The sequence below is a fragment of the Syngnathus scovelli genome, chromosome 7 (assembly GCF_024217435.2).
Source record: "Syngnathus scovelli strain Florida chromosome 7, RoL_Ssco_1.2, whole genome shotgun sequence".
NCBI classification, from domain to species: Eukaryota; Metazoa; Chordata; class Actinopteri; order Syngnathiformes; family Syngnathidae; genus Syngnathus; species Syngnathus scovelli.
In genome coordinates this window covers 14,618,715-14,639,666 of record NC_090853.1, presented here as the reverse complement: position 1 = coordinate 14,639,666, position 20,952 = coordinate 14,618,715, and the positions used below count along the sequence as shown (strand labels likewise).

The 20,952-nt window shown below is 48.5% G+C and overlaps 1 protein-coding gene across 4 annotated transcripts in view; it reads right to left on the bottom strand.

Moving 5' to 3' along the window:
• The window catches only part of msi2b (musashi RNA-binding protein 2b), a 159,678-nt gene that overhangs the window by 8,801 nt on the left and 129,925 nt on the right, over positions 1-20,952 (bottom strand). Inside the window, exon 11 of one of the 4 annotated variants that reach the window (XR_011087117.1) lies at positions 17,683-19,671. The exons of the other annotated variants lie outside the window; for them this stretch is intronic. The gene's annotated coding sequence lies outside the window, so the exon portion shown is untranslated. The remainder of the gene's footprint in view (positions 1-17,682; positions 19,672-20,952) is intronic. 4 annotated transcript variants of the gene reach the window in all.

Sequence of the window (20,952 nt, the reverse complement as noted above, 5' to 3'; positions counted from 1 at the left end):
TGGCGGCTGTTTACATCCCACCACACGCACGTGCAAGTGAAGCCACGCAGATGCTGGCTGACCAGGTGACAGACATGGAGAAACTTCTACCAAATTCACTAATCATGGGTGATCTTAACAGGGCGAACCTCGCACACGAACTCCCCAGATACAGACAGCACATAACGTGTCCCACCAGAGGGGCACAGACACTGGACCACTGCTACACCGTAATTAAGGATGCATACCACTCTGTGGCTCGTGCAGCTTTAGGACTCTCGGACCACTGTCTAGTTCATCTGATCCCTGCTTACAGACAGAAACTAAAAACTTCTAAGGCTGTGGTGAGGACTGTCAGGAAGTGGACAGTGGAGTCAAGGCAGGACCTCCAAGCCTGCTTTGACTGCACCGATTGGAGTGTTTTTGAAGCTGCAAATTCAGACTTGCATGAACTCACTGACACTGTCACATCATACATCAGTTTTTGTGAGGATCTGTGTGTGCAGACTAAGACCTTCTGCACGTGCAACAACGACAAACCTTGGTTTACACCGAACCTTAGGAGGCTGCGCAAAGTCAAGGAGGAGGCCTACAGGAGCGGCGACCGGGACCTGTTCAAGCAGACCAGAAACACACTGAACCGAGAGGTCAGGAAAGCCAGGAGGTGTTACGGGGAGAGCCTGGAGAGACACCTCTCTGCCAATCCTGATCCCTCAACAGTGTGGAAAGGCCTGCAGAGCATCACGGGCTTCAAGAAACGACCGTCCTGTGGAGAGCCCAAGGCTCGCTGACCAGCTAAACAGGTTCTACTGCAGGTTTGATCGGTCCTCCCACACAACGGGACCTCCTGCAGCACAATCCACACAATCCACATACTCACCTCCCCCCACAACTGCTCTGTCCACACCTCCATCACCGTGGTCACCGACTCTCTCTCTTGCAGAGGCCGCGCCCGCACTCCAGATTCGCGAGGAGGAAGTGCGGCAGATGTTACGGAGACAAAAGATCAGGAAGGCACAGGGCCCAGACGGCGTGTCACCTTCCTGCTTGAAAGTCTGCGCTGAGCAGCTGGCGCCCACCTTTGCACGGATCTTCAACCGTTCCCTGGAGCTGTGTGAGGTGCCCTCGTGCTTCAAGAGCTCCACCATCGTTCCAGTGGCCAAGAAGCCCGCCATCACAGGTCTGAATGACTATAGACCTGTTGCACTGACATCTGTGGTCATGAAATCTTTCGAGAGGTTAGTACTGAACCACCTGAAGGATGTCACGGGCCCCCTGCTGGACCCCCTCTAGTTTGCCTACCGGGCAAACAGGTCGGTGGATGATGCGGTCAACATGGGACTGCACTACATCCTGCAACACCTGGACACCCCAGGAAAGTACGCCAGGATCCTGTTTGTGAACTTCAGCTCGGCGTTCAACACCATCGCTCCTGACATCCTCCAACAGAAGCTCATCCAGCTCGCGGTGCCTGCCTCCACCTGTCAGTGGATCACCAGCTTCCTGACCAACAGGAGACAGCGTGTGAGGCTGGGGAGCATCACATCTGACACCCTGACCACCAACACTGGAGCCCCTCAGGGATGCGTCCTCTCCCCACTGCTCTTCTCCCTCTACACCAACGATTTCTACGCAAGTGACTCTTCCGTGAAGCTCCTGAAGTATGCAGACGACACCACTCTCATCGGACTGATCCAGAACGGTGATGAGACTGCGTACAGACAGGAGGTGGAGCGGCTGGTCCACTGGTGCAGCCAAAACCACCTGGACCTGAACCCGCTCAAGACCGTGGAGATGACAGTGGACTTCAGGCGCTGCCCTTCACCACTTTCACCCCTCACTATCCGCAGTAATACTATTCTCTCATCAGACACCTTCAAGTTCCTGGGAACCACAATCTCTCGGGACCTGAAATGGACCGGCCACATAGACTCAGTCCGGAAGAAGGCCCAGCAGAGGCTGTACTTCCTGAGACAGCTCAAGAAGTTCAACCTGCCGCGGGAGCTGCTGAAGACCTTCTACACTGCCATCATCCAGGAAACGTGCAAGTACATAACATCTCAACAGACCCTTCGCACCCAGGTTGCAGCCTGATTGAACTACTCCCCTCCGGACGCCGTTATAGAGCTCTGTACACTAAAACCAGCAGACACAGAGACAGCTTCTTCCCCCAGGCTGTCGCTCTGATGAACTCACACCACTCTTAGAGTCTCAGAGTCATTACTGTGCAATAACATCCCGCTTTCCACACCTTTTTTGTCTACACTGTTTGTACTATGTGTCCTCTCTGCATCCATTGCAGCCTGGTCATCCTAGAAGAGGGACCCTCTCATCTGTGGTCTCTTCTCAAGGTTTCTCATTTCCCCTAGCTGGAGTTTTGAGTTTTTCCTTGCCCTCTTGGGAGTTTAAGATCAGTTTAAAATCAGTGGGTGTTTGAGAATATCTTTCGTTCTTCACATGTCCTGAGTGTTGTTGTTAGTCACCTAAATGTTGAACAGAGGCTGTGATTTACCGAAGTCAAATTCCTTGTTTGGCACGCTCAAACATGGCGAATAAAAAACTCTTGAATCTTGAATCTTGAAAAATAACTCTAAGTGGAAACCATGGATAACGGATGAACTAAAAAAAGGTTTACGGAAAAAAAAAAACTTTATAGAAATTCTATTGCAAATACCACCCCTATAAATATAGAAACATACAAGAAATATAAAAATAAATTTACAGTATTACTAAGGAAAACCAAACAAACTTACTATGCTGATTGTCACGTCTCGTCCCCAACTGCTCCACTCTGTGTCTGTTGTCTTGGTTTCTGTCTGTGTGCTCGCCCCTCCCCTCCTGTGTGCCCATGATCAGTGTGATTATTCCCACCTGCCTCTCGTTACCTGTCGTGTATATAAGTCCTGTCTGCCCCTCACTCCCTGTCGGATCATTGGTTGTGGTTGTTCGGTGTTGGATTTACGTTGTGTGTTCCTGTCATGAGGTCCTTTTTGATTCCTGTTGTCGTCCGGTCTTGCTGTCGTCATGTCCTGATGTCGTCTGGTTTCACGTCCCGGTCAGTCATTCATGTTATTGTGGTTACGTCGTGTCAGTTTGCCTTTTTTGAGTTCACCAATGAACCCTGGTCCAAGCTGCACTTGGTCGTCCTGCTCCATTTCCACCTGATCCATGACAGAATGATCCGACCACCAAAACGACCAGCGCTTGGACCCCCCTCCACCACCAGCTCCCGCTGCGACGCCCGATCGTCGTCCGAGCTTGTTCCAGCGCCATGGGCTCCGCGGCCGGCATCAGACTCCACCCCAGCGTCGCAGGACCCGCGGGCGTTGCCAGACTTCAAGCCAGCTGCGCCGGACCTGCGATTGTCCCTGGCCCCGCTCCCTCTGCTGCGGCGCGTGGCGGCTCTTGCCGCTGCGCACTGCCCCGCTTTCCGACTGCCGCTGATCGCGGTCCGGACTTCCAAACGCCGCCGATTGCAGCTCTGACTTCTCGAATGCCGCTGATTGCGGTAATGACTCTCAGAGTGCCGCCGATTGCGGCAATGACTCCGCGAATGCCACGATTGCGGCAATGACTCCGCGAATGCCACGATTGCGGCAATGACTCCGCGAATGCCGCGATTGCGGTCCTGACTCCCCCGAATGCCGCAGATTGCAGTTCTGACTCCCCCGAATGCCACCGATCGTGGTACGGACTTTCAGAGTTGCCGCCGATCGCGGTACAGACTTCCAGAGTCGCCGCCAATTGCCGCACGGACTTCCAGAGTTGCAGCCGATCGCGGCACAGACTTCCAAAGTCGCTGCCAATTGCCGTACGGGCTTCCAGAGTTGCCGCCGATCGCGGCACAGACTTCCAGAGTCGCCGCCAATTGCTGTACGGACTTCCAGAGTCTCCATCCGAGTGCATTTTATGTTTGTGTTGCCGCAGATTGCGGTTCATGTTAGGGTTGCCGCCCGAGTGCGGTTCATGTTAGGGTTGCTGCCCAAGTGCGGTTCAGGTTAGGGTTGCCGCACGAGTGTGGCTCATGTTAGGGTTGCCGCCCGAGTGCGGTTCATGTTAGGTTTGCCGCCCGAGTGCGGTTCATGTTAGGGTTGCCGCCCGAGTGCGGTTCAGGTTAGGGTCGCCGCCCGAGTGCAGTTCATGTTCGTGTTGCCGCAGATTGCGGTTCATGTTAGGTTTGCCGCCCGAGTGCGGTTCATGTTAGGGTTACCACCTGAGTGCGGTTCAGGTTAGGGTTGCCGCCCGAGTGCGGTTCAGGTTATGGTTGCCGCCCGAGTGCGGTTCAGGTTAGGGTTGCCGCCCGAGTGCGGTTCATGCTCCCCAAGTTGCTGCTGATTGCGGTTCAGGTCCCCAGTGCGTACCGCGAGTGTGGCCCTGGGCCCCTGAACGCCGCCGAGTGCAGTTCTGTTCCCCAAGTCGCCGCCCGAGCGCGGTTCGGTTCCCCAAGTCGCCGCCCGAGCGCGGTTCGGTTCCCCAAGTTGCCGCCCGAGTGCGGTTTGGTTCCCCAAGTTTTTTTTTTTTTTTTTTTTGGGACGTCGGGAGCCGTCCCTTGTTTGGGGGGGGGGGGGGGGGGGGGTTCTGTCACGTCTCGTCCCCAACTGCTCCACTATGTGTCTGTTGTCTTGGTTTCTGTCTGTGTGCTCACCCCTCCCCTCCTGTGTGCCCATGATCAGTGTGATTATTCCCACCTGCCTCTCGTTACCTGTCGTGTATATAAGTCCTGTCTGCCCCTCACTCCCTGTCGGATCATTGGTTGTGGTTGTTCGGTGTTGGATTTACGTTGTGTGTTCCTGTCATGAGGTCCTTTTTGGTTCCTGTTGTCGTCCGGTCTTGCTGTCGTCATGTCCTGATGTCGTCTGGTTTCACGTCCCGGTCAGTCATTCATGTTATTGTGGTTACGTCGTGTCAGTTTGCCTTTTTTGAGTTCACCAATAAACCCTGGTCCAAGCTGCACTTGGTCGTCCTGCTCCATTTCCACCTGATCCATGACACTGATAAATTTACTCAAGCCTCTGGTGAGATCAAAACAACATGGAATCTTATCAACCATTTATTACATCGCAAAAAATCTAAAGCATCTACCCCAAGTGAGATGCTGGGGAAGAATGGAACCAATTCTAACCCAATAGATATTTCTAATGGTTTCAATGATTTCTTTGTAAATGTTGGCGCTACCTTGGCATCTAGCTTCTCAACCTCTGATACAAGCCCCTGTTGCCTAATTAAAGGGCAGTTTCCTTCACTTTCCATTCTTGACCCTCCTAGTGTTGAGAAAGTCTACAGCTTGAAAAACTCGGCCCCAGGCCATGATGAGATCAGAAGCATACTTATTAAGAAAAACATTAATTCAATAATAATTCCACTAACACACATTTTCTCATCTTTAAAATCTGGCATCGTATCCCAAGAACTAAAAATTGCTAAAGTCATTCCTATTTTCAAAGCTGGTGAGACAAATGATTATGGTAATTATCGGTCTATATCCATTCTTCCATGTTTCTCCAAGATTCTAGAAAAATTGGTTTATTCAAGGTTGTCAAAGCACCTAGAAACAAACAATATTCTCTACAAGCATCAATATGGTTTCCGCAAAAAGTTTTCTACTGAGCATGCACTGCTTCAGCTTGTCAACCATATCTCAACAGCTCTTGACAATGTGAAATTCGCTCTTGGTGTCTTTCTAGATCTAAGCAAAGCCTTTGATACTGTCGACCATAAGATTATCATTGCTAAGCTAGAGAGATATGGAGTGAACGATTCTGCCCTGAAATGGTTCACAAACTACCTCGCCAACAGAGAACAATATGTACCGTAATTTTTGGACTATAAGTCGCGTTTTTTTTTTTTTTTCATAGTTTGGGTGGGGGGGCGACTTATACTGAGGAGCGACTTATATGTGAATTTTTTCACAAATTTTCAAAATTCCAAAAAAGAAAAAAAAAGTTAAACTGCGATAAACGAACCGCGATGTAGCAAGGGATTATTGTAATTTGAATTTCAAGTGACGTCAGTGGCGCGGCGGTTGTTTACATAAAGGACAAAGATTCGATCACGGGATGACGAAGGGCCCCACGTACTACCGGCATCATTAGCGGCTTTGTTTTAAAGGGAAATGTGCTTTTGGGAGTTTGCAAACATATTTTTTAAGGTTGTGCTAAACTTATAATCATATTAATATCTAGTATTAGAGTGCACGTGTGGATTGGTGGGGGGCGAGGAATGTGCAGGCGAACTGCATGAACTTGTTTTCTTCGAAGTGTTGTGGAATAGGCCCGGATAGGGAGTACAGGAGGAGACCATCCCAAGGTCGGTTAGGAAACGAGAACAACAGCACGTCTATGAGACCGGCCTTCGAGGGAAAAACCCAACCGTCTGACCTCAGCGACACCTGGACCGGGGAGGAGATGGCCATCGACCAATCATCTCACAATATTTTGCATGCTTTAATATTCATATTGTGTTTCTTTAAAACTGGGCAACCCGGAAGAATGTGTCGTCTTTTGGTGGTCACAAAAACGCACGAGTTTTCGTGTGAGGGACCCGGGACCCAGGCCTGTATTAGTGCGCTCTGTCAGGAATAAATAATTGGTAAATTTGGTCTGATTGATCTACTGGTCTTCTCTTTGACAGAACGAACTCGCAAAATTGTTAGGTGCGCCAGTGTGTGGATTAGGACATAGCAATTTATGTGTTAAGTGTTGATCGCAATTTGGAGTCAGATCAATAACTAGAATCCGTAACCTAACAATTTCTTGGTGACCGCGGACGTGATATCAGGGACACTGTCTCTCGGTCGGCGAACCGTTGGGAATAAGCGCACAACGTTGAGCTGGTACGACGTCTTCTCAAACCCTGAGCTCATCACCGATAAGGTAAGCAGAATACCTGTTACTATAAGTCGAAATTCTGCAAATTGAAAGAGGAAATTTAAGAGGAGACTGTCGTTCAGATCAAATAAGGTGTGCATGAAGTGAAGATACATACGGTGAATAAGTTTGGAACTTACCTGTGTAACGTGTACGGTAAAGTCAGGGACTTGCGTGTATTACGGATAGGTCAGGGACCTAGTGCTTCGTCGTGGCGGACAAGGGTGCGGTGACGATCGTATTCAAATAGCTGGGGTTTTTCAGAGATCCCCGGGGGGAAGTGAGGCCTCCCCAAAAAATATCCGGTGGTAACAGTTCCTTCTGTGAGAGATCAGACCGCTAAAATATCCAAAATGAACAACCAAATTGGGGGGAGTTTGTGTGATGAGGGGAGTTTGTGTGATGAGAGTAGTGTGTGTGCTGAGAGGAATGAGTGGAGTGAGATTGAAAGAATGTATGCTGATTTGGAAGCGCAAATTGTGAGTGGCATTGACCGAAAGAGAGTGGCGAAGGAGCGAATGAGACACCGAAAAGTCTTCGCGAAATTGGAAGCTGACAAATTGTTTAGGGGCTTCCCAACAGCTTGGGACATGGAACGCCTGGCACGGCAGTTGCAGCAAAAAGAGAGTGGGGTGCTGAAAAGAAAGCTCGCCTTGGAGGACGACAAAAAAGGCGCCGGCTGGCGTAAGCGGAAGGTGCTCGAGAAGCACATTAGAGAGAATGAGGAAGAGCGACGCTCCTTGCACAATTTTGCGACAGCTGCAACAGCTTTGTTTGCCATTCAGAAGAAACTGCCCGTGGAAAGTGTTGTTAATGTGAGAAAAGCAGAGGAGGTAGAGAAAGCGGTGAAAATAGACGAGGAAAGAAATGAATACAAGGGCATTTATCCATCTTTGCATGATGTGACACACCCGAGTGCCCCCATCCTCGGAGTGAGCTATGTTGGACCGCCGCCATACGGCGACCCCGGAGTAATGGCTCCGGTGGTGACGCTGGGTGGCAGGATGGTAGTGGATGTCGAGGGCGAAGGCGAAAGGGCGGATCAGAGTATTGTACAGTTGATTGAACAAGCAGTAAATAAAGAGAGGCGACGGGCCCGGGAGGTGGACACATCCCGCGTGGAGACCTCCACCCCCGGTCCGAGCCCTCAACCGTCCAATGTGACGAAAGGAGAAAGCTGGCATAGACTTACTGCCGAGAATGAGGCGCTAAAAAAGAAAATTGATCAAGCCGATGAGCAGCGTAGACAGGAAGCGCAGATGTTAAAATGGGCAACGGAGAGAGGGAGACGAGAAGACGCGAAGAGCGCGCGAAGACAGCAAGAGCGTCCACAGTGGGAAAGCAGCGAGGGGGAGGAAGAAGATGATGTTGTGATGCAACAGAGAAAAATGTTGGAGTGCGCGAATCAGGACAGTAGAAAGAAGTGCAGACAGGGAGAGAGAGAGACACGGAGAAAATATAATTTGCGGAGTGGTCAGGGACAGATGACACAGGCCGAGGTGCAGAAAAATGAATTGATGTGTCCGCTGGTGACCACATCGGGCGGTCAGCACTACGAGCCCATGGTGCTCCGTGATGTGACCGCGATGATGGAAAAGATGCCCCCACTTCACAGAGGAGGCAAGGTGTGGCTGAACAAATTTTTGGCTCTGATGAGTGGGCAGAGCTGTACACTCGGTGACATGCGCCAGATGTTGGCAGGAGCATGCTCCCTGGTGCAACTGCAGGCAATTGAGGAAGCAGCAGGCACAGCGAGACTGGGGAGGGAGGTGCCCTTGCCACAAGTAGCAGCGCCCCTGTTTGAAAACATTAAATTAACTTTCCCACAACCCACCGATCTGGCCCCCATTATGTTTCTTTATGATGTGAAAATGTCACCTGCACAACATTATGTAACATGTGTGGAGAGTTGGATTGAAACCACAGGTCGACATCCGGCTCTCACGCACGAGGCAGAGGTGCTCTTCCGAACGGCGCTGCTGGATGGACTTCCGCCAGATGTGAAGAAGCAGCTAATGTCAGATCCTGACATTCTGGTTTGTGCCGAAGAACGATTTAAACGTCATCTTTTGCATCACTGCAGAATGTTCACTGAGTCACAAGCTAAAGTTGAAAACGAGACAGACGCATTATCTAAACAGTTGTTGAAATTACAGTTGGCAAAAATGCATGGTGAAGCTAAACAGTCTAAATCACAGAAAAAGGAAATGCAAATGTCACAGGCTCCTCAGGTGGTGGGGCGCGGAAGGGGCTAGTTCCGGGGCGGATACAGAGGCCGGGGAGGGAGTGCACCTGCTTACCCGGGGAGGGCAACATACAAGCCCCATTCAACAAACGCATGTTTCATCTGCGGCGAAACCGATCACTGGGCAAAAGAATGTCCACAGTATCGACCGCGCGGAGCCACCCGCCCAGCCGGAGGCCCGCCATACCAACCCGGGGCGCCGATGCAACAGGCAGGAACAGCTCCATCCGGTGGACGGCCCTGGCAACAGCCACAAACGCACGGAGGTCAGTACTACCAACATGATGATCTCTGGTGTGGACAATTTGAATAGGGCTGCCCGGGGAGCCAGGAAAGCAGTGGCCCGGCGGAGCCAATGCTTCATGTGACAGTGGAAGGAAAACCTGTAAAGATGCTGGTGGACACGGGAGCAACTTATTCATCAATAAACACTGCCCTTCCTGTATCCTCACTGTCAAAGAAAACAACGACTTTAGTCGGCTTCTCGGGACAACCACGTACTCTGCCTTTCACCAAACCACTTGAAACTGTGATCACCCGGACAGGGTGTAGACTGTGGCACAAATACATCCATTCCACAGACACTCCGATCAATTTGATGGGAAGGGACTTGCTGTCAGCCGTTCAAGCCAGAATTCTGTGTGGGCCAGAGGGAGTGATTATTCAATTTCCAGATGGCATCAGCATCCAGTGCTCACAGCAGCTACAACAACATGGTCAGAGGCTGATGGCGCCCCTACCGGCAGAAGCAGAAACTGCAACCATCTACTGGGCCAGGCTGGAGCCAGAGACCCCTGCTGGTGGCGGTGTGTTCTCGACCTACCTACTGTGGAAGCCTTGGATCTGCTCACTGACGCCATACCACCCACCTGTTGATCCTTTGCATTGCACGCTATATTATGATCGAAAAAGTGATGATGTATATCGGGATTTGTTTGAAGAAATTGAAGGGCACATGTGGGATTTAACTTCATCATGCATTTTGATTGGTAAAGAGGGAGTCGCAGCGGCAACTGAATTGACATATGAACAAATGCAGTGGTTCAAAATGACAGAGAAAGGGATGCCACACATTTCGCTGGCTCTTGCCCCAGGACACGAGGCCAGACAATTGGGCTCAATGGTCAAGCAGTTGTTGCAACAGACCGATTGGCGGAAAACTCACATTCCTAATTTGTACTGGTCTGAGTCTCAGAATGCATACCAAATTAAACAAACCATGGTAGACACAGGATTGCTGGAAATGATGTTGGTGTCCCGCACACACGGTAGGGAGTTAACTGATCATGAGGACGCTGAGGTAATGCTGGCGGCCTTGCCCGACACACTGTGGTCCCAGGGTCCATTTGATGTCGGGTTTTGTCATTCGGTGGCCCCTATTGATCTCCAAATTGACGAGACGCAGCCTATCAAACGGCCTCAATATCGTTGGCCGAAAGAGGCGGACCAAGGCATGGAAGACACTCTGTGTGGCCTCTGGGACGCAGGGGTGTTGGAAGTGTCGTGTTCCGAATGGAATACCCCGCTGAGGCCAGTGCGGAAAGCAGATGGGAAAACATGGTGCATGGCACATGATCTGAGAGCAGTAAATGATGTCACCATCACTCCTGTTCTTCCCGTGCCGGACCAGCACCGGATCCTAGCGTCATTGAACCCTGCCTATCAGTGGTTCACAGTGATTGATTTGGCCAATGCCTTCTTCTGCCTTCCGCTTTCCCCCTCAGTGCGGCACGTGTTCGCATTCACCTACAATGGAGTGAAACTGCAATACACTCGCATGCCGCAGGGATTCAAAAACTCGCCAGGTTTGTTCAATCAGGTCCTCAAGGAACTCCTTGAACCATGCCAAATGCCGGATGGCACTTTGTTGTTGCAGTATGTTGATGATCTGTTGATTGCAGCAAAAGACGAGCAGGCGTGTCTTGCAGGAACAAAGAAAGTGTTGTTGTGGTTAGGAGAGAAAGGGTTCAAGGTGTCAAGGAAGAAACTGCAATGCTGTCGCCAACAGGTCACTTTCCTCGGTCGAGTGTTGACCCCTAGCGGCCTCGCCATGTCGCCTGAGCATAGAAACTCCATTCTCCGTCATCCACGGCCCACCACTGTCCAGGAGATGCTATCATTCCTGGGGTTATGCGGCTATAGCAGACACTACATACCCTGCTTTGCCGACAAAACCGGTGTCCTCCGAGCCCTGATCCGCGAACAGGGGGCCAGGAATCTCAAGGCTTGCCTGGTTTGGACACCGGAGGCTGCCGAGGTCTTTGTGTCACTGGTGCAGGAGCTGGCCTCTGCTGCGGCTTTGGCCACTCCTGATTACACCCTGCCCTTCCATTTAGATGTCTCCGTTTCAGGAAAAGTTGTGAATGGAGCTCTATACCAGAAAATGCAGCATGGACGTGCAGTGCTGATGTATTGCAGCGTCCCCTTGGACAACATTGAGCAATGACAACCCGACTGTTCCAGATATGCTGCTGGTCTGGCGAAGATCTTACTCAAAACAGCCCACACGGTCATGGGACATCCCATCTATGTGTTAACTGATCATGCGGTATCCTCATTTGTCGCGTCAGCGGCATTCACGTTGACTCCGCTGTGACAAACACGGTTGTTGAAAATATTGACTGCTCCAAATGTCAACTATGTCCATTCTGGAGTGAACATGGCAGATCAATTGTTGGTGGGTCCACATGAGTGTGCATTAAAGGTCCAGACAGTGACAAAAGTCCGACCTGACCTCTATTCCACTCCGCTCGGGCACGGTCGAGTGGTGTTCACTGATGGCTGCTGTTAGAGAGACAGAGGGCTCCCTCCATGCGGCTGCGGCTGCGGTCGAGTGGAGAGATGGTTCCTTCCAGCCTCTTAAAGTGATGAAGCTCACCACCCGCCCATCAGCCCAGGCGGCAGAAGTCTTTGCCTTGGTGTTAGCCTTGCGGCAGTGTAAGGGGGAAGCCGTGACCATCTATTCTGACTCTGCCTATGCGGTGTCGGCGGCCTTAATCGATCTGGTAGGGTGGCTACAGAACGGGTTCACAACGGCCAGAGGCCCGGAGATTGCACACAAGGACTTGATGTTGCAGCTGTTTGAGGCGTTGAAATACCCAAGCGAGGTGGCCGTTGTCAAAGTGCCTGGTCACTCTAAAGCTGACACCCTAGTGGCCAGGGGAAACCAAGCGGCTGATGAATTGCCCAAACAGACGGCCGGGTACGGCGGGGCAGCGGACATGATGGTGTCCCGCGGTCCAGTGATTGTGGACGGGGAACACCCCGACTACTGTTTGCCTCTGTCGCTTTCACATGCCGATCTGTGTGCCGCCCAGGATGCCACGTCCCCGCAACAAAAATCAGTCTGGCTGGCAGCAAAGGCTGTCAAACGATCAGATGGCTTGTGGGTAGGACCCAAAGGCCAGCCCGCTCTTCCGGAAGGAAGGCTAATGGCGGAGGTCCTGGCACAAGCACACACACCTTCCCATGTGGGCCACCATGCCATGATGATCCATCTCCGGAGTTGGTGGCATCCCAGACTCTCGGACGTGGTCTGGAATTTCGTTGCGAATTGTGAGTCCTGCCAGACGTTCAATGCACGCCCTACGTTGAAGCCAAAGCCCGGCCTGTTTCAGCCGGCCCCGTGGCCGGGGGCAGAGGTGATCATTGATTTTACCGACATGAGTACAAGAGTGAATGGGAAACGCTTTTTGCTTGTGATGGTTGACGCTTACTCAGGCTGGCCTGAGGCATATCCGTGCTCGAAGGAAGATTCTACTGCTGTGATCAAGGCTTTGATCACCCATTACATCCCCACGCATGGTTTCCCGGCCCTGATCCGCTCTGACAATGGTACACACTTTAACAACAAAGCCTTGGCCAAGGTAGAATCAATTTTGGGGTTGAAGCATCGATTCGGCTGTGTCTACCATCCTCAGAGTCAGGGCGGAGTTGAACGTATGAATCGAACACTAAAGGGGAAATTGGCCAAAATTATGGCTCAAACGACAATGAATTGGCTCCAAGCGCTCCCGCTTGCCTTGTTGTCTGTGCGGCAATCCGTTAACAGGCGCACTGGATTCGCACCGTTTGAATTGATGACAGGTCGTCTAATGCCGGGACCAGCAACGACGCTCGTCCCACCAGAGGATGTTACGGTACCAAATTTGTCTCATGCAGCATACTGGTCCTATTTGTCTGCTTTGGTGTCCAGTGTTTCTGCACAGATTGGAGAGAAATCCGCTGCGGCCGCGGCGGAGGAAGGCGTGTCGGCGGGGAAACAGCTCACGCCGTACGTGTACGTCCGAGTCATCTCCAGAAAGTGGACGGACCCCCGGTGGAAGGGCCCCTTTCGTGTCTTGGCCACGACGTCTCACGCGGCCCAGCTCGACTTCAAAGGACGCCGGTGGTATCACTACTCACAACTCCGTCCCAGAGTTTGTTCCGTCAGAATGAAGGTATTCCTGTTTGGCCGTGTCCCGGACCCGGGGGGGGACAGAAGGAACAATACGGAAAAGGAAAGGTTTTTCGGAATTTTCAGAATTATTTTTAGTAGGAGTGCTATGTGTGAGTTGTCTTTTTGTGTGGGCATTGATGACAATTGATGAGACCATCCAGCAGAAAACGTCCCAAATTCAAAATTCACCCACCAACAGACAATACCGATGCAGAGGAAAAGTAGTCTATGAAGCTGAGGTGAACACAACAGAAGAGCTCTCACGAGAGGAACAGGAAGGTTTGAGACAGAGATGTGACAGCAAAAATTGGCAAACGTATGTCACGTTGTCTAATTGGACAGAGACCAACCAAACATTACATGACAAATTGGAAAACTACCAGAGAAGGGTGTGGAGGAACCAAATTCAACAAGTAAAGAAAGTATTGGATTTAGCCCCACCCGATAGAGAAGGGACATGTATTTACCAATGTAAAGAAGATGGACAGTTTGTTGTTGCTTCATGTCATGGACAAAAGAAGTTAACCTATGGAGAAATGTGGTTGTCAAGGGAGGTTGAACGATAAATTGAAAAACCCCGCCCCAATTAAGGAACCATTGTGGTACTGTAATGGAACAGGGTGCCCCACAGCATATTACAATGTGTCTGAGTACCATTTAAACATCCGGTCCAAAAGACAAGTGGTGACTGGGGTCACTCAGACACACCGCGGACTCTGCGAACCGGTTCAATCATTCAAATGGGGGATCCAGGTTTGCATCCCTAAAAACGTGACAGTACAAATTACCATACCGTTTGATAGTTTGGTAAACGGGCAGATTAGAGGACAAGATTATCGGAATTATGATTGGTATTTGACCAACGAGTTGGTAAACAGGGGTTGGAAAAATTTGGTATGGGACACCAAAGATTGGTATAAATCATGGGGGACTAGTGTTCAAGCGAAACAACATCAGCAAATGATAAAAGGGGAAAAATCGCAGACAGGCATCACCTTGTGGGTTAATACTTCGCACGATTTACATTTGGGAAGCCGCACAATTGGATGCTGGGGTTTCCAGTTAAACATATATATGTATGGATACCCGTATTGGCAGGTGTTCCTATGTCAAGGTGAGGATGCCGAACAAGAATTATCCTTGAGTCCCTCGACAAACCCTCGAATCCTCGCAAAAGCAGTCAGGAGCGTAGATGATTGGTTTAGGATTACCACGGGAGTCACTGCTATAAATAATAATTGGCTTTTGATGGCAGAACAAGCTGCTAATACTACTGGTGAAGATTGTGTGGTCTGTCTTAAGGCAAGAGTAGTGTTAAAAATCGTACCAGCGGCAGTAGAATCATCTTGTATCTTACAGGGGTTGACCCAGCCCAGTACTAGTGGTAATTGTTTAATTTATGATGATATTTTCCCAGTCGTAGGCTTGGAAAAAAGAAAGCCCATTTTTGACAACCATGTGACTCAACAAAATATGACATGTTTAAAGTTAAAGGGAACCGGCATAAGTATTGGGACAATAGATCCTACATGGTGCAAAGTCAATTTGTCACTGAATGTAACCTCTCCTCTCTCTCGTGCAGACATCTGGTTGTGGTGTGGTGATGACAAATTATATGATCACTTGCCGAAGAACGCATCAGGTATCTGTGCCCTCGTGTCTTTGATAATGCCTGTGGTGGTTGTCCCCATTGAAATACAGAATCTCAATTGGGACCTGGAGTCCCCACTGGCGGAGCTCCTGAAGCGAGCCAAAAGAGACGTTTTGCCCCCGTGGTTGAACGACGACGATCCAACATATATTGACGCTATAGGAGTGCCCCGGGGTGTACCAGATGAGTATAAACTCGCTAATCAAGTGGCCTCGGGATTCGAAAGTATCTTCCTGTGGATCACCCCCAATAAAAATGTAGACCGTATTAATTACGTTCATTACAAGGTCCAACGACTGGGTAATTATACAGCTGAATCATTCGCCGCAGTTCATGAACAATTGGCTGCAACGTCGTTAATGGCGTTCCAAAATAGAATTGCGTTGGACATGCTATTGGCTAAGGAACATGGTGTATGTGGAATGTTTGGTGATGCATGTTGTACTTTTATCCCAAACAACACGGCACCAGGAGGCCGACTGACCAGGGCGTTGGAAGGACTGAGGACACTGAACAAAAAGATGAAAGATCATTCAGGTGTACACACCGATATTTGGTCTGATTGGATGAAAACGTTTGGAAACTGGAAAGGGCTCATCATGTCTGTGCTTGTTGCTGTGGCTATTTTCACTACAATTATGATGTTATGCGGTTGTTGTTGTATTCCATGTATTAGATCACTCACTGTCAAGTTGATCGAGAAAACCGTTGGCCCGTTGCTACCGATGGGGCAATATACCCTGTTGACTCAACATGAGCCGCAGGGGGAAGGAAGGATCGACAGCGCGCTGGTGGCTGTTTGCTAGGGTAACGGGTGATGACCTCATAAATGAGGTCATGAGAGGGAATAAAGGGAAATGTGCTTTTGGGAGTTTGCAAACATATTTTTTAAGGTTGTGCTAAACTTATAATCATATTAATATCTAGTATTAGAGTGCACGTGTGGATTGGTGGGGGGCGAGGAATGTGCAGGCGAACTGCATGAACTTGTTTTCTTCGAAGTGTTGTGGAATAGGCCCGGATAGGGAGTACAGGAGGAGACCATCCCAAGGTCGGTTAGGAAATGAGAACAATAGCACGTCTATGAGACCGGCCTTCGAGGGAAAAACCCAACCGTCTGACCTCAGCGACACCTGGACCGGGGAGGAGATGGCCATCGACCAATCATCTCACAATATTTTGTATGCTTTAATATTCATATTGTGTTTCTTTAAAACTGGGCAACCCGGAAGAATGTGTCGTCTTTTGGTGGTCACAAAAACGCACGAGTTTTAGTGTGAGGGACCCGGGACCCAGGCCTGTATTAGTGCGCTCTGTCAGGAATAAATAATTGGTAAATTTGGTCTGATTGATCTACTGGTCTTCTCTTTGACAGAACGAACTCGCAAAATTGTTAGGTGCGCCAGTGTGTGGATTAGGACATAGCAATTTATGTGTTAAGTGTTGATCGCAATTTGGAGTCAGATCAATAACTAGAATCCGTAACCTAACAGTTTGTAAGTGACACAGAGGACGAAGAGTTTGAAGAATTTAATGATTTGGAGTGACACAGAAGGTTTGAAAAACTATTATGGCTTTTACGCACGCCCGGTCCTACTCTACGGAGCTTTCTTTCACCTTCGTGGATTGAAGTCGGGGGCCGGCGCTCGGCCAGGTGGCTGTCCAGGGACGGTGGATGGGGCTCGGACATGGCTTTTACGCACGCCCGGTCCTACTCTACGGAGCTCTCTTTCACCTCCGTAGATGGAAGTCGTGGGCCGGCGCTCGGCCGGGTGGCTGTCCGGGGACGGTGGATGGGGCTCGGACATGGCTTTTACGCACGCCCGGTCCTATTCTATGGAGCTCTCTTCCACCTCCGTGGCTAGAAGTACCACCTCCGGGGATGGAAGTCCACGCCGCCACACACCTGGAAGTCGACGCCGGTGCTTAGGGCTGTGTGGTGGTGAACTATTTATGTTATAGTTATTTGATATATTTTATTTCGTATAAACTTGTATATGTTTTTATCGTTACAGTTCAGTACTTGTTGGCTTGTTGAACTCTTGTTTTGTTAAATAAAGAGACGTTTACCAAACCCATGTCTTTCCTTGTACTTTGTTAACGCTATAATATAGTTATATACTAGATCTATGGAATAACGACGAGGCTGACGTTAGGGCGCACGCGCGGTGTTGACAAATGACGAGGAATTTGATCGATGGATTTAATGATTTGGAGTGACAGAGATGGTTTGATTATATTGTTGTTTATGACGATAGTTATTTGATATTTACTTTATATATCATTATATGGGTCTGTGGAATATTTAGAATATTTAGATGTCAGCGGCGCGGCGCATACGCGGCATCGTTTCCATAAAGGACGATCAATGGATTTAATGAATTGGAGTCACACAGATGGTTTTATAAACGTGTTATTTATGTAATAGTTATTTGAATAACTCAGAATGTTACGTCAGGCCCGTTCTCAGCTCTTCATTTGTGTTTATGTCATGTTAGCATACCTATCGTTTAGCCCAGTGGTTCCCAAACTTTTTCAGGCTAGCGCCTTGGCTCCCCAGTGAATTCCTAGCGCCCCCCTCAGATTTGGTATGCTGCAATTTGAAAAGAGAAAGATTAAACACAAATGTGTATTTGTGAACCAAATTATTTTTTAGCAGATTTAACTGTTTCAGCAACATAGAATGGTAAATAAACATTCCACCAGTAACCTTCATTGTCTCACGCTTAATATTAATGGGATGGATGTGCTTGGTGCAGGGACATAAGCTTCTCAACATCAGGCTGGAACTCGCTAAGAAGAAGTCGTAGATCCCCGCGGTCAGTAATTTTCAGTCGGTTTCTTTGGTTGGAAAGAAGCAAGGTGACTGCACTGAAGCCCCGTTCTACTAAATATGATGTTGGGAAGGCAATAAAGTACATCTTGACCTTGTTCCACAGCACTTGATAGCAGTCAGAGATTTTTTTTTGTAACCAAAAATCTTGATATGACTTTTTGAACTTTGGCCTTAGCTCGATGTCATTTTGAATTGAAATCAGTTCTTCCTCTGCCACTCCAGTTTCTTCACCGTCGACATTTAGGAATGGACTGATCACCCAGTCTGGTATTTCAAGCAATAAAATGTCCTCAAATCTCTCAGACATGTCTCTGTGCAGTTCATCCAGGTGTGTACAATACACTTGAAGGTCATCGTCTGGTATGCCTTTTTCCTTATCCAATTCAGAGAGGCTTGGGAACTGGGAGGGTGCATGGCGAGCTATGTTTCGTTTGAATAACTGTAACTTGGCCAGGAAGGTGGAGATAGCTGATTTGACTTTAATTAGGTTAGCATCATGTCCTTGCAGCTGCAAATTAACTTCATTGAACTTTGTGAATATATCTGCCAAATAAGCAATGTCATGCTTCATGTTTCTTAGTTCATCACACAGAACAGAATTGGAGTCTTGGAAGAATTCAACAAGTGTATCAAACAGTGAATAGAAACGTCTCAGGCAGTTTCCCTTTGACAGCCATCTAACTTCTGTGTGCAACACTAAACGTTCAAACTCTTCATCATTATCAGTGCACAGCTGTTGAAACAGTCGGGAATTGAGGGCATGTGCCTTGATTTTATTTATTGCTGTGATAACAGTACTCATTGATTTGTGTAGTCTACCACTCAGGTGTTTTGCGACCAGATGCCTGTGGATTACACAGTGCACTGTAAGTACTCCAGGTACAGCTTTTTTCAAGAAACTAATGAAGCCACGTTGACGACCTACCATTGATGGTGCCCCATCTGTTGCACAAGCCAGAATGTTAGAAAGTGGGATGTCTTTCTCTTTGAAAAACTCATCAACGACACGAAATACTGACTCCCCTTTTGTGTCTGTTTCAAGCTGTCTTGCAAATAACAGCTCTTGAACCAAGCTTTCATCTTTGACGAAACGAACATAAGCAAGAAGCAAAGATTCATTGCCTGGCAGAGTGGACTCATCTAACTGTAAACTAAATTCTGTTGTCCTAAGCATGTCAAACAATGTTTCTTCAATATTTTCAGCCATTTCATCTATTCTTCTCTGAACAGAGTTATCACTGAGAGGAATAGCTTTTATAATTTGGTCAGGTGACTTGTGTACAACAGTGTGTAGAACCTCTCTTACTGCTGGTAGAATAATCTCTTCTCCAATTGTATGAGGCTTACCAGATCTAGCAATCAGCAAAGAGATGTTGTATGACGCTCGCAAACCGTCAGTAGATTGTTGTAAAGTGCCGTTGTCTCGGAGTGACTGAAAATATTCCAAGTTTTTGTCTGCTTTATCAGAGTGCATTTTCTTCAAATGTTCCAAAAGCCTCGAAGGTTTCATAGCTTCATTTGAAAACACTCTATCACACAGTAGACACATTGGTTGCTGTTGGTTGTGTGGTGCTGCGACAAAGCCATATTTCAGATACTCCACACTATATCGCCGACACTTCTTTTTTGTTTGCTGTACCAAGGCCATATTTTATTCTGGAACAAAAAAGAAAAACCATGTAAAATACAGCATTTTATCGCATTTCATATATAGGCCTACTTAAAGACAAAAATGACAACATTGAAGGTATGAAAAGCAAGTTTACCCTCTCACGTATTCATTTTCTTCCATTTACTCACAGAAAATGGTGGCGGACGTGATCTAAGGCACGCCACCCTCGCCACCCACACAATGACACACGCGCGAACACGCATATATGCCCACACACATGCACACACAGGTACAAAGTCATATATGTACATTCGTAACAATATATATCAGTGAATGCACCACCCTAACCAGCTCAACACAACACAACACAACACAACACAACACAACACAACACAACACAACACAACACAACACAACACGGCGCGTTCTGGCGAGTCCCCAATTTCATGTTGACTTGAACTCAAGATGATGTTGACTGCCAGAATGCGGTTTGTATTATAAGATAAAATTCTGAACATTACAAGCTTGAAATTACAAACCTAAGTTTTTGCTTTTGTAGTCTATGCTGTCTATGTAGTGACTATATAGACTTCGGACTGCCGCCCCCCTACCGCCCCCTTCAACTTCTGACTTCGGACTGCCGCCCCCCTACCGCCCCCTTCGTCCTCACCGCCCCCTCAGATCTTTCCACCGCCCCCAGGGGGGTGGTACCGCCCACTTTGGGAACCACTGGTTTAGCCTGTTGTTGCTCGTTCATGTCTGTTCTTGGTGTTGGATTTTGTCGAATAAATTTCCCCCAAAATGCGACCTATATTCCGGAGCGACTTTTAGTCCGAAAATTACGGTATGTATAAATGGTTGTTCATCTAACAGATCTAAAATACTATTTTGGGTCCCGCAGGGCTCAATATTGGGTCCTCTATCGTGCTTGGTGTACATAAATGATTTCTCCATGTCTTGTTCTAATTTTCTCCCTCTGTTATTTGCGGACGATACCAACCTCATTGCCACCCATGATGATTTTAATTCCCTCATTGCAAGCGTCAATCCTGAGTTGTCCTCTGTTACAAAATGGTTCAAAACAAATAAGTTGACACTCAATATAAAAAAATGTAACTTCATGATCTTCTGCACTATGAATAAATCTTACCCCAAAGAACAGACCAAAATTTACATCAACAATAACAAAATCCAACAAGTTACTAGCACCAAATTCCTAGGTGTTATAGTAGATGAATCCTTAAACTGGTCTGAACATATTAATTTGGTTTGCCAAAGATCTATAAAAATGCTAGGTATTTCGCGAAAAGTTTGTCCCCTGGTCC